Genomic DNA, 15,075 nt, shown 5'->3' on the forward strand with positions numbered 1-15,075 from the left:
AGATTAGGGATACAAGGGTCATACCTAAATATAATAAAAGCTATTTACAGCAAGCCGACAGCTAACATTAAATTAAATGGAGAAAAGCTCAAAGCCATCCCACTAAAATCAGGAACACGACAAGGCTGTCCACTCTCTCCATACCTCTTCAATATAGTGCTTGAAGCTCTAGCAATAGCAATAAGACAACATAAGGGGATCAAGGGGATTTGTATCGGAAAAGAAGAAGTTAAGCTCTCGTTATTTGCAGATGATATGATAGTATACATAAGCGACCCCAAAAACTCTACCAAAGAACTCCTATAGCTGATAAACACCTTTAGTAATGTGGCAGGATACAAGATCAACTCCAAAAAATCAGTGGCCTTCCTATACACGAAGGATAAGGAAACAGAGAGGGAAATTAGAGAAGCATCACCTTTCACGATAGCCACAAATAGCATAAAATATCTTGGGGTAACTCTGACCAAGGATGTGAAAGATCTATTTGACAAGAACTTTAAGTCTATGAAGAAAGAAATTGAAGAGGACACCAGAAAATGGAAGGATCTCCCTTGCTCCTGGATTGGGAGGATCAACATAATAAAAATGGCAATTCTACCAAAAGCAATCTATAGATTCAATGCAATCCCCATCAAAATCCCATCAAAATTCTTCACAGATCTTGAGAAGACAATAATCAACTTTATATGGAAAAACAAAAAACCCAGGATAGCCAAAACAATCTTATACAACAAAGGATCGTCTGGAGGCATTACCATCCCTGACTTCAAACTCTTCTACAGAGCTACAGTATTGAAAACAGCTTGGTATTGGCATAAAAACAGAGAAGTCGACCAATGGAATTGAATAGAAGACCCTGACATTAACCCACAAACCTATGAACACCTGATTTTCGATAAAGGAGCTAAAAGTATACAATGGAAAACAGAGAGCATCTTCAACAAATTGTGCTGGCAAAACTGGATGTCAACCTGTAGAAGAATGAAAATAGATCCATATCTATCACCATGCACAAAACTCAAGTCCAAATGGATTAAAGACTTCAATATCAGCCCGAACACACTGAACCTGATAGAAGAGAAAGTGGGAAGTACTCTACAACACATGGGCACAGGAGACCACTTCCTACGTATAACCCCAGCAGCACAGACATTAAGGGCAACATTGAATAAATGGGACCTCTTGAGACTGAGAAGCTTCTGTAAAGCAAAGGACACTGTCGCTAAGACACAAAGGCAGATTTTTTTTTAAAAAAAAAAAAAAGGAGGAAAGAGGCTAATTAGCTTCCTACAGTCCAGTATTTCATTTCTTCTTAGTGGATATAGCAAGGCAGAAATCAGAGTTGATCAAATAATCAGACAGGGGGAATTAGAAACCCCGTTTAGATTGTCAAATGGCAACTGTAGAGTCTAAAGGGCACATGCATTGATGGTGGGGGAAATCTACATGCAGAGAGCAGGGACTTTTGAGCACAGGCTACCAAAGAGGGTCTTGAAAACAGTGTTCTCTAAAGTTTAAGAGTTTTGTTGAATACGCTGTCCTTTCATGGTGAAGAGTTCAAGTCAGTGACAAAAGTCAGTCATTAATCATATTTCAAAAAGATAATGATGATGTGTGTGCACGCATGCACACGTGCATGCAAGAGAGAGAGAGAGAGAGAGAGAGAGAGAGAGAGAGAGAGAGAGAGAGAGAGAGAGAGAGAGAGAAGAGAGAGAGAGAGAGAGAGAGAGAGAGAGGCCTCACAATCAGTTAATCAGTTCCTGGATCTGCAGGATCTCTGGAAAGCCTGCTCCTCTTTGGTCCGTTCAACATGTCCTCAATAATTAGTCTTTTCTTTAACTCTCACATACAATCACAAGCAAGTATTAAGGACACCAGTTAATGTAGACGACCCTGTTTGCTTGTTTGTAAATGAGAAAGCTTTGCTTCCACATCAACTATATACCCATGCAAACGGAGGGACCCACAGGCATTGAGTTTTGATGTGTGGAGTAAGTGGATTTGCCTACTCACCTGAAACGGGTCCTCTTGGAGGGAGTTCCACAACCGTCCTCCTGTCTGGCCAATTTCAGTTCCTAGAAACATGGGTGCCCCACAAGACGCAGTGTATCCAGCGTAAGTGGAGGGACTGAGGCGACGCCTCTTGTCCTGATCTTAGCTGACTCCACACTGTGTCTGTTTGAGAACTTTTCAGACTCCCATTTCTCAGTCATGTCTGCCTTGGCAGCACCTTGAGAATTTCCTATGACCCTAACCTCGGCCCAGAGGTACAACTAAAACATCTGTCAAATGGATAGGCAACACCATGTTATCATGTTCCCCAGACCTGAGCCTGACAGGGATGTTTTGCCTTTAGACATGCTGCTCTCCAAAGATGCAGTACCAAGACTATTTTTGCATCATTATCCTGTACTTGATCACAGGCTTAAATAAAGGACTCTACTTTGGGGGACTCTAATTTGGCCACATGTGCCTAGCGATCTGTAACTTTCTTGTCTGGACTATAACAAAACAGTAGATATGAGTTTTATGAGGAAAGGATGAATAAGAAAAGTAATCATTTGAAGTTGAAGTGAAGAATTCAACTCACTCATTTTTAGCAGTTAAAAAAAAAACTGAATTCTTACCATGGTTCAGACTCTGGAAGATGCTAAAAGCTTTGCCTCCACTGTCTCTCAAGTATATTAAATTCTCAGCAAAATATTACCTGGAAATTATTGACAGTAGAGGCCATAAGCGCTAGAAGGAACAGAAAAGGACAGTGAAGGAGTCGAGGACATGAGAAGTAGTGACCAAACTCTCCCAGACCTAAGCTCTCTCTGCTGAGGAGGATTTGCTCAGCGGCGTCCACACATCCTCTGCCCTCCCTCTCTCTCTGCGCTTTCCTTGACATCCCCAGAAGTTTGACAGACCCAAGAAAATGGAACAGCCAAATGGGATACAATTTGGCCATTTGATGGCCTTAGTCACTTTTTGGTTTAATTGCTCCTCCCTGCCCCCCAAAAGTTTCAAGTGCCTGTAATATGTCAAACATGGCATTAGGGATTCAATAGTTTGCCAGAGACACCTTGCTTTGTGCCGTGGGGTATCCCCCAATAGGACAGCTAGACCCGTGGGTTGGTAAAGGGCACAGAGATAAACCACTCTGGAAATGGTTTCAGGAAACAGTGTCTGCACTGAGCAATGAGCAACCACGTAGACAGAGCAACTGCACATGCGCAGTCACTTACATAGCGGAAGCTATGGACTGTGACCAGTCAGCACATCACCTCGAACTGGATAGTGAGCACTCATACCACCATGCTGCTCTATGCAGGAGAAACACACGAAAGGAGATAGGAGAATACGCACTCATATGCAAGCCAGCTTCCAGCTACTCAGGCTGCTTCAGAATCCAGTGTTCTTATTTGAGGAGCATGGCCGGTCGTGCTTCTTATGTAGAAGTGCAGTGTGCCAAGTAGACTGACCTCCAGGGCACACCTGCATTTTCTACTACATTTCTGCCCATGGGATGTTCTCAGGAAGGGGAAGTACACAAAGTTTGTAAGTTGTCTCGCAACAGGGAAGCTACAACAGTAAACTCAACAGTGTGATCATGGAAAAATGTGACCACACAGACCAAAGGTGCCAAGCGGGGAGCCCAGAAGGTCTAGAAAATGTGGCTGATTATTTTCTAAAACAAAACCTTGACGTTTTGGAATAATTATAGATATATAGGAATGTTACAAAAATAGTAGACAGTGCCTATGCTTCCCTGAGCCACTTGTCCCCAGTGTTAACATGGCCGTGGTACTTTGTAAAAACTAGGGAATTCACACTGGTGCAACACTTTAAGTTTTAATCATTTATATTTCATCGTGTTTAAACACCTGCTTTCTATTCTAGGACCAATTCGATACATTATATTATACATGGTTAATTAATTTTGATGAAGGTATAAGCATGATTAAATGAAGAAAAATAATCTCCCCTCTCTCTTCCCAGACAGTAATGGAACAATGGAAACCCACAAAGAAGAGCAGACCTAGTCGGAGCGCCACAGCTTACATGGAGAACTTGATGCGGGGCATAGATGCGAATGTAAGCTGTGAGCCCTCCGAACTCTGACCAAAGCAGATCTTGGCATCCTGAGACTAGGTAGGAAGGTCTTCTGAGCAACCTATAAATGAAATCACTGATGCATTGCAGTTCATCAACATTAAAAATAGTTAGTTTCAAAAGGCATTGCTAGGGAAATGAAAGGAATGTTTTATTTTATTATTTTTATTAATTTTATCATGTATTTTACATGCTCAGCACAGTTTTCCCTTCTTCCTCTCTTCTCATCCCCTCCCCCTCTCATCTACCCACCTTCCCATCCATTCCTCCTCTATCTCTGTCTCCTTTCAGAAAGGGCAGGCCTCCCATGGGTGTCAACAAAGCATGACACAGGGCGTCTGAGGAGGTGAGCTGACTCTTCTCACCTCTGGTACTTATATTCATAGAAACTTCCTGAAGCGAAGGGCTGCCTTGCATCCATTAATGGGTATTCTCTCCATAGACTTTTCTTCCAGTCATCTTCAGAAACCAGTGGCTTCTGCTGACAGAGTCTCCCAGCAGAAGTCTGAAGAGGTTTTACAAGAGGACCACCACAAGGACGTTGCTGTGGATATCACTTCCCCTGACAAGGCATCCGAGCTCAGTTTTGATAAAGCGATCAGAGAGGAAGCAGTGGAGCATCTCAGGCGCCTGAAGAATGAAATTGCGGCTCACTGGATAGGCCCAGAAGGCCGCCCACTACAAGAGGTCCTAATGGAGCAAGCCCAGGTTGTCTGGCAGTTTCGTGAGAAAGAAGATTTGGAGAAGTGGATGGTGACTTCTGATAAGACAATTGGAGGCAGAAGTGAGATATTCTTGAAGATGGCCAAGAACAACCAGAGTACTCTGCTCTTTGGAACTCTGAGCTCTGAGGCCCCTCAGGATGGAGACAGTAGCCAGAGTGGCTACTGTGTCATGCTATCCTGGGTTCGAAGGGGTTCTTTCAAGAGGAGGCTGTCTTACGATTGGTCCCGGTTCAATACTTTGTATCTCCGAGTCCGTGGGGATGGCCGGCCTTGAATGGTGAATATCTAGCAAGGCACAGACTTTATCCAGAGAAAAAGTCAAATGTACAGTTACTTCATGTTCACCCGTGGGGGGCCCTACTGGCAGGAAGTCAAGATTCCTTTCTCCAAATTCTTCTTCTAAAAGGAAGGATACGAGATGTCCAGGTCCCACTCGTCCTTGACAAGATCTCTTCTATAGGATTCACCCTGGCAGATAAGGTGGATGGACCATTCTTTCTGGAAATAGATTTTATTGGTGTGTTTACTGATCCAGCCCATACAGAAGAATTTGCTTATGAGAATTCTCCAGCTATTAGCCGAGGACTTTTCAAATAGGGAACTTGGGGCAGACTTGAGTAAAATTGAGTAGTGGTCACAAAATATAAAAATAAAGCTTTTCTGTCTCCCCCCCCCAAAAAAAAACAAAGCATGACATCAAGCTAAGGCAGGAGGAAGGAATATTTTAATTGCCATACCCCGCAAAAGGGCATATCTAAAATACAGACAGAAGTCTCGAGTGTTTAAAGTAAGAAAACCAATTATCCAAATTAAAACAAAAACATACACATAAAACCATGAATTGCTCAGATAGTTTAATAAAGAGAGTATAGACTTAGAAAATACGATGCTCAACATCCCTAGCCATCAGGGGAATGCACACTAATGTCATGGGCTACCTAGCAGAGTGATTAAACTTAAAGACGGAGACATTTACAAGGGCCAACAAGGAGGAAGGTGTAAACACACAGTGGAGAATCCAGAAAGACAGCCTCCTCTCTTTACAAAGTTAAAATGAATGCATTACGTGAGCCGGCAGGCCCATTCCTGGGCATTTACTACAGATTATGGCTCGGCAAACGATGGCCAACAGAACAGGTCTGACCTACTGCCTCTTTTGTACATAAACGTTATCAGAGCACAGCCATGCATGGCACACACGTTTGACCTGTTTAGTGCCTACGCCGCTTTCACGCCGCTTAGTCCCTGCCTTATTGATGGTTTAGCACGACTTACTAACTTTATGATTGCAGAAACTGTGCTTCTACAGAACACACACACACACACACACACACGCACGCACGCACACATATAAACACACACACACACACACACACACACACACACACAGGACTTTGAATTTTGTATCTTTTCCCAGTCTCTTCATTTGTAGCAAGTGCTCTTTGAGGCTGAATGGCAGCCTCAGGCTAAAGTTCCAGTTAACAACCAATATTCCACTGTACAGTGTGCTGCTAAATTAGCATATTTGGAAAATTAAGTGCAGTAAACACTGTTGTGGTTAGAATATAAAATGCTCTTCCCCCTGGGCTGGTGTGTTTGAACTCTTAGTTCCCAGCTGATGGTGCTGTTTTGAATATTTGTGGAACCTTTACAAAATGGAACTGGCCCTACTTCCTGTCTGCACAGGAAGAAGGAGAGGTCCAGACTCCAACTGTCTACCACCACAGAGCTGCCTGAGGCCCTGCCTTCCCCTCCAAGATCAGCAGGGTCCCCTCAAACTGTCTGACAAATCAAGTCAACCCTCCCTTCAACTGGCTTCTGTTGGGGATTTGATCCCACACACCAACAGAGAAGACACAAATACAAATGCATTTCCAGCTGTCCAAAGCTTTAACTGCTGGTAGCTCCGAGTCCATAGTGCAGCAAGTCATAGCTGTGGTCGCAACACAGGCTGCACACTCCAGTTACTATCTGCCTGCTACAGAGCTCAATTCTTGCTTCGAAGAAATGATCACACACATACACACACAATGCATACAAATAATCATCAAAAATGCACCAAACACCCTGTATGGTATGGCTAATCAGAACATGGCATATACATTTAATGAAAAAATTAAAAAGAAACTTTTTTTTTAAATTTATTTATTTATTAAGGATTTCTGCCTCGTCCCCACAACCGCTTCCCATTTCCCTCCCCCTCCCCCGATCAAGTCCCCCCCCCCTCATCTGCTCGAAGAGCAATCAGGGTTCCCTGACCTGTGGGAAGCCCAAGGACTGCCCACCTCTATCCAGGTCTCGTAAGGTGAGCATTCAAACTGCCTAGGCTCCCACAAAGCCAGTACGTGCAGTAGGATCAAAAACCCACTGCAATTGTTCTTGAATTCTCAGTATTCCTCATTGTCCGCTATGTTCAGCTAGTCCGGATTTATCCCTTGCTTTTTCAGACCTAGGCCAGCTGGCCTTGGTGAGATCCCAATAGAACATCCCCATTGTCTTAGTGTGTGGGTGCACCCCTCGTGGTCCTGAGTTCCTTGCTCGTGCTCCGTCTCCTTCTGCTCCTGATTTGGACCTTGAGATTTCTGTCCGGTGCTCCCGTGTGGGTCTCTGTCTCTGTCTCCTTTCATCGCCTGATGAAGGTTAATATTCCTGAGGATGCCTATGTGTTTGTCTTTGGATTCACCTTATTTAGCTTCTCTAGGAACATGAATTATAGGCTCAATGTCCTTTATTTATGGCTAGAAACCAAATATGAGTGAGTACATCCCATGTTCCTCTTTTTGGGTCTGGCTTACCTCACTCAGGATAGTGTTTTCTATTTCCATCCATTTGTATGCAAAATTCAAGAAGTCCTTGTTTTTTACTGCTGAGTAATACTCTAATATGTATATATTCCATACTTTCTTCATCCATTCTTGCAACCACTCTGGAAAGCAGTGTTTCGGTTTCTCAGGAAATTCGGGATCAACCTACCCCTGGATCCAGCAATACCACTCTTGGGAATATACCCAAGAGAGGCCCTATCATACAACAAAAGTATATGCTCAACTATGTTCATGGCAGCATTGTTTGTAATAGCCAGAACCTGGAAACAACCTAGATGCCCTTCAAAGAAACTTTTTAAAAAGAGAGAAAATATTAATATAGGCAAAACCTTGGAGAGTCTCAAGAGAAATTTACTAAGAGGAAGAAGCCAGTTTCAAAAGGTTACATGCTATCTATAAATGCAGGTTCAGAAAAGATGAAAATTCAGAAACAGGCGGTCACCAAGGGTTCTGGGTGGTGAAAGGATATGCTTATCAAACAGAGAGCATAGGAGGTGTTTATGAAGCTATAGAGCTATTCTGTATCCTGACTGTAGCCTTGACTTCATGACTCCATATGTATAGAGAACTCACCTGTAATAGATCTTGTGCACTCTATGCTCAGGCACAGGTGTGGTTTTTGGCAAAGTCTAGGGTGCACATATTATATTTCAGATGAGTTCTCCACATTTCCACACAGACAGACTTATACTTTACTTGAACGTTACTATCACTACCCAAAAAGTGGGATACATATGACAGGAAATTGTTTGCCCCTACTTTGTAACCAAGACAACAGAAGCAAAGAAGGCTAGTTTGATCAATTTCCCCAGAGTTACAGGAGACTGCTTAGAACTTACAGAACAAGATTCTAGAGCATTCGCCTCTTTCCGATACTCTTGGCCTTGTTAAGATAAGGAATGGAGGCATTCGCAAAGTTGATGCCTAAAGTGTAGCTGAGAAGGAAGCCTCGTTGATAACTGCTGAGTACAGGGTAAAACCCACCTGCTAATTTGCTGAGCTCTGCAGGGCCAGAGGGCACAGGCTTTCCCCATCAACTCAAGGTCATTTGGAAGTCCATCATCTTATAGACCTCAGCAAATCAACTCTTGAGGGCTCATTGTTCTTAGAGAAGAAAGTTGGGTCATCTAGATAATCAGTTCTGACTTATTTAGTATGACTTTTGATTTTTTTTAAAAAAAATGCTCCCAAATTGCCATTAAATTTAGTCAGCATGCCCTTACTAACTTTGAGTTCCATTGTCAGTCTCTTGCCCGTCTTCACAGACCTACTTCTGGACGAGTTTTTCACAGAATATTTAAATCTTGAATTAGTGTGAATTCCTCACATTTGAAGCAGCAGACATTTATTTATACAAATAGTCAATTCTGTTTGAAGACATGAAGGAATCGTATATTGTCACCTAACAAACCTAGAAAATTTGATTAGAAAATTAAAAGAATTCTCTGTTCAGTTCAGTGCCCCATTATTTAATTGGGTTAATTAGCATTTTAAAGTCTAGTTTCTTAAGTTCTCTATATATTTTGGAGATCAGACCTTTGTCTGTTGCGGGGTTGGTGAAGATCTTCTCCCAGTCAGGAGGTTGCCTTTTTGTCTTAGTGACAGTGTCCTTTGCTTTACAGAAGCTTCTCAGTCTCAGGAGGTCCCATTTATTCAATGTTGCCCTTAATGTCTGTGCTGCTGGGGTTATACATAGGAAGCGATCTCCTGTGCCCATCTGTTGTAGGGTACTTCCCACTTTCTCTTCTATCAGATTCAGTGTGTTCGGACTGATATTGAAGTCTTTAATCCATTTGGACTTGAGTTTTGTGCATGGTGCCAAAAGACACTTAAGGTCATGCTCAACCTCCTTAGCAATCAGGGAAATGCAAATCAAAATAACTTTGAGATATCATCTTACACCTGTCAGAATGGCTAAAACCCAAAACACCAATGATAGCCTTTGCTGGAGAGGCTGTGGAGGAAGGGGTACCCTCATCCATTGCTGGTGGGAATGCAATCTTGTGCAACCACTTTGGAAATCAGTGTGGAGGTTTCTCAGGAAATTCGGGATCAACCTACCCCTGGACCCAGCAATACCACTCTTGGGAATATACCCAAGAGATGCCCTATCACATGACAAAAGCATTTGTTCAACTATGTTCATAGCAGTATTATTTGTAATAGCCAGAACCTGGAAACAACGTAGATGCCCTTCAATGGAAGAATGGATGAAGAAAGTGTGGAATATATACACATTAGAGTACTATGCTGCGGTAAAAAACAATGACTTCTCGAATTTTGCATGCAAATGGATGGAAATAGAAAACACTATTCTGAGTGAGGTAACCCAGACCCAAAAAGATGAACATGGGATGTACTCACTCATAATTGGTTTCTAGCCATAAATAAGGGTCACGGAGTCTACAATTGCTGAACCTAAAGAAGCTAAATAAGAAAGTGAACCCAAGGAAAAACATATAGTTATCCTCTTGGCTATGGGAAGTAGACAAAACTGCTGGGGAGAAAATTGGGATCTTGGGGGTGGGGTGGGATGGGGGTTAGGGGAGAAGGGGAGAGAAAAGTGAGAAGGGGAGGATGGGGGGAACTTAGGGAAACAGGATGATTGGGATAAAGGAAGGTTGGATAGGAGAGCAGGGAAGCACAATTCTTAGTTAAGGGAGCCACCTTAGGGTTGGCAAGAGACTTGAACCTAGAGTGGCTCCCAGGAGCCCAAGGCGATGTCCCCAGTTAGTTCCTTGGGCAGCTGAGGATAGGGAACCTGAAATGACCCTATCCTATAGCAACACTGACGAATATCTTGCATATCATCATAGAACCTTCATCTGGTGATGGATGGAGATAGAGACAGAGACCCACACTGGAGCACTGGACTGAACTCCCAAGGTCCCAATGAGGAGCAGAAGGAGGGAGAAGATGAGCAAGGAAGTCAAGACCACGAGGGGTGCACCCACCCACTGAGACAGTGGAGCTGATCTATTGGGAGCTCACCAAGGCCAGCAGGACTGTGACTGAAAAAGCATGGGATAAAACTGGACTCTCTGAGCATGGTGAACAATGAGGGTTGGTGAGAAACCAAGGACAATGGCTCGGGGTTTTGACCCTACTTCATGCTCTGGCTTTGTGGGAGCCTAGCCAGTTTGGATGTTCACCTTCCTAGACATGGACGGAGGGGGGAGGACCTTGGACTTTCCACAGGGCAGGGAACCCTGACTGCTCTTTGGACTGGAGAGGGAGGGGGAGAGGAGTGAGGGGAGGGGAAGAAGGGTGGGAGGAGGGGGAGGGAAATGGGAGGTTGGGGGAGGCTGGAAACTTTTTTCTTTTTTTTTCCTTTTCTCAATAAAAAAATGAGAAAAAAAGGAAAAAAAGAAAATTAAAAGAGAATGAAGTGCAAGTGTAGTTAAAAGACTACATAGAATAAATGAAAGCATCTAGGAGAATTCTATTAATCACTGCTCCCGCCCTCTGGAGTCCTCTCTGTCCACTTTTCCCATACCACCCAGAAAGGCTAACAGATAGATGGGAGACAGTCTGGGAAGGGAAATTTGCCGCGTGCTTAAGAGAGCAGGTTCGCTCCACAAGCTAGCTGCACCGTCAAGAGACGTGTGCACCGTGAGCCAGACTGACTGTAATTCTTCTAGCTCACTGCCGCTCTGAGGGTGCTGAATGTCTGCAGCTTCCCCTGGGCGAATGATTCAGCACCTTCCACATCAAAAGGCAGCGATGACTGAAACTTCATTCTGTGTGATCAGTTTATTGCTGCTGAGTCAAAAGGAGATAGGGTGCTGTGTATGTCTGTCAGAGTGCCTCTGTCTGGCTTTTCTTTTTTTCAGTGGGACGCTCATTTTTTGCATGTGCACATTTTCCTTTACCTTCTTATGTAGAGACTATGCAAGATATTGGTTCATTATTTCTCATTCTGACAAGATATTGGTTCATTATTTTTGACTCTCGTGACATCTGTTCATTTAATTCACCCTTGAGGGCCTCTTTCCAGTCATTGCTAGAGGTAGAAGCAGAGAAGAATAACACAGAGAGAATGATTTCTGGTTTTAATTTTAATGGCAACTGCCAGCTCTTTCCCTACTCAATTATTTTTCTTGGAAATAATTCCTGAGTGCCTAGTTTCAGGAAGAAGCTATCAGCAAATAAACAGAGTATCAAGTTTGTGTGCATGTGAGGAGATGGTATTTATTAATGAGTCTTGTTACCCAGACTTACAATGTATAAGGAAAGGAGTTAAAATTTACTGTTATAAGTTCCCCGGATGAACTTAGATTTCACATAGATATGTAAAGTCGTGTGTGTGTGTGTGTGTGTGTGTGTGTGAGTGTGTGTGTGTGTGTGTGTGTGTACCCAAGGGAGAATGAGATGAGTTCTCTGTATATGATATGGTATGGTACTCAGCCAACCAACATAAGACCATGGTTTACTTGATGGCTATATGTAGTCAGATGTGGCAGGAATAATGGATGCAGATGAGGTTGGGTTATGAAAAGTTAACAAATGTCATGAGATATAAACTGCTGCTCTTTTCCCCATGAAGGATTTTTGGAACATCTACAATATACTAGGTGCCAAGACTCCAATAACAGAAAGGCCAAACCCTCACCTTCCCTCAAGACTTATTCTCATATACAAAGAAACAAGATAATGACAGTGATTGCTGCCATCAAGGGAATTATTAGGAAAATATCAAGAAGAATAAGGAAGAATGGATGATGTTGTGGGTGGGGCTATTTTAGATAGGGTGGTTATTCTGAGATGTCTCTACTGATATGAAGATGGGAGAGCTGGACATTCAGGAAGAGTATTTACAGACACAGAGACCCGAGCAGGCAAACCCAAAGCACAGCTTTGCGGGGCCACAAAAGTGGGAGCAAGCTGATTGAAATGTGGAGAACCAGAGACATGGGTATGCAGCGAGACCGATGCCACCCAGAGATGTGTTGACCAAAGGAGGGGCTGGGTTACTGAAAGAGCAACGAGAAAGGTTTTAACTGAGACAGATCTGCGTTCTGCCATCAGCTCATTCTGGCTGCTGGAACTAGAGAGAATCCGAAGAATTTTGCAGGAGAGAGGAAGCAGGGACAGCTATTAGGAGACAACTGAGTCATCGGAGAAAGATAGGTGGCAGTTGAGAGGGAGTGTGGTGGGAAGAGGCATCATATAGAACCCTAAAGAACCCATGTGCTTGCTGGATGTGAAGGCAAGGGGGATTGAAAGATGACTCCTGGCTCCATTATGAATTACTTTCAGCTGATGCTGTAAGCAGTGAGGGTGCCTTCTTAGGATAATTTGAATTTTATGGTAAGTACAATGACTGTTCTCGCTGAAGAGAAACGGTCTCAGGATGATTGCAATGTAAGTGTTATGAAGCCAAAGTCAGTGTTTGGCTGTGCAATCTCAGTCCTGAACCTGCCCCCCTGAGAGCCTCTGACCACTGTCATCTGAGCTCCAGCTTCCTTGGGGAGAGTGACTTGCGTTGATGGAAATGGCCATTCCCAAGGAGGAGGACACAAGAGGAAATGAGTCAGATGCCATCAGTGGAGTACTCTCACACTCTCTCTCTGCTCCCTCGTCTTCAGAGTCCCTCCTGACTGGGGTTCTTTCTCCATCAATTCTTTGTACCTTAATGTCAGGACTACAGAAGCGCCCATGCAGGAAAGGGGCAGCCAAAATTGCTACCAGCAGAGGGCAGCATGGAGCCACACACTCATGGCCCAATACCTGAGGTCCTTAGTCCCTTTGGGAGCAGGCAAACCAACCCACTAGTGAAGTACAGCTGGGTGGGGAGCCAGTGGAGATCATTGCTACCTAAGCAAGCCATGAAGGGAAATGCCCTTTTCAGTCAAGTTACCAAGAAAAGCACGCCATTGTTACTGCCAAAAGCAATGGCAAGGCCTCAGTGCTCTCTAGTTACCACAGACGAAATACTGTGACCCTGGCTCTGACAGATGGCTGCATAAATCATCTCACCTCCGCTTCACAGCTGCCCTGTGAACTCTGTCCTTGGTCTTGTCCTTGTCATACGCATGAGTAGGTGATTACCGAAGATCATTGGTGCAGGGTACTAGCTACAAAAGCTTGTTTAAACAGAAAACCTCCCCGGAGGCTGCTACACATTGCTTATGACTTTCCCCCTGTTTTTTCTGGATCCTCCAAGCACTCAAAGGGAGGATTGCATATGTTTTATATACAGAACTTGGCTCTTATCCCTTAACGATATTCTTTCAGAGTGGCCAGTGTAAATTAAACAGTGAAGGAAGCATGTAAACATGTGTGTATGACCCAGAGCACAACAGCGTGAGAAAACCGTCTTTACAACTCTCCACTATCAGGACTTTTCACTTGTGCCGCACAACTACTGTGAGCAGAGTCGCCTTCCAGGGTAAAAGAAGATGCATGAGAAACAGTAAGGGGCAGTCACATATCTGTCGTTCATTCATTCGTTCATTCATTCATTCATTCATTCATTCACCATTCCTAAGTACTCTACCTGTCACAGGCATGGAATTTCACACAGAACATTATAGTTCCTGCCCACGGAAAGGGCGTAGTCTAGTTTGGGGTGGTGAAAACACTAACAACAAGAACAAAAATAAAGACACGTATAAGGGAGTGCTATTTTATGTTCGGCAAAAGACGGGTCCAGTGGTTACCTAATATCCCCGCATCCTCTGCTCTAAGCTATTATCTCTTGAGCCTTGTGGCCTCCATCTCCAGTCCAGCCACTAGGGAATTCTATTTCCCTTCTGTGTCACTCACATTTTCAAATTCCCCGGTCCTGCCTTTGAGAACATGGGTCCTTAGCTCCTAGCCAGTTCTTCTCTGCTCAGACTAAATCCTTTCTTGCCTGTTCTAGACTCCATGGCATGTCAAGTTTTCTGCCATGAAATCCTGGTCTGTCTATGCCTGTTCTGACAAATCTCAACTCCCCTACTCTCCTCCCTCTTCCCTAGCACTGGCTTGGTGGTCAGTGATCCTCTGCCATGGGCCCTGAAAGACGCTCCACAGACCCTTTAGGGAGACCTCACTGTTTCGTTCTCCATGGGACCAGGTCAAGTTTTTTCCTACAGATTTCAAACCCTGAACCTGATATTTCCTCTCCATCAATTCCTAGCATACTAAAAATTAGAACATCATCACCTTCTATTGTCTTCAACTTGAAATAAAACATTTTTCTCTCTTCCCTCTCTTCCCCTTCCATTCCCTCCTTTCTCTTTCCCTCCTATCCCTTTCTTCCCCTTCCCTTCTGCTCTCTAAGTAAAGAGCATAGTTTCTTGTCCTTGACAAAGTTGAAAGACCGTGAGAAGGAAAAGCTGGCACACTCCTTTATGCTCGCCAGTCTGTAACCCCACGGCATCCAACAGGTATGTATTGAGCACTAACTGTGTTTAGAGCTGGCACCAAGACGTATTACA

The 15,075-nt window shown here is 43.8% G+C and overlaps 1 pseudogene; it reads left to right on the forward strand.

Moving 5' to 3' along the window:
* Positions 1-5,423, forward strand: part of LOC121453563 — a 145,702-nt pseudogene extending 140,279 nt beyond the window's left edge.
* Positions 5,424-15,075: the final 9,652 nt, after the last annotated feature.

This window comes from Microtus oregoni, unplaced genomic scaffold, assembly GCF_018167655.1.
Source record: "Microtus oregoni isolate MIOR12 unplaced genomic scaffold, Mior012 000011F_ref0000422, whole genome shotgun sequence".
NCBI classification, from domain to species: Eukaryota; Metazoa; Chordata; class Mammalia; order Rodentia; family Cricetidae; genus Microtus; species Microtus oregoni.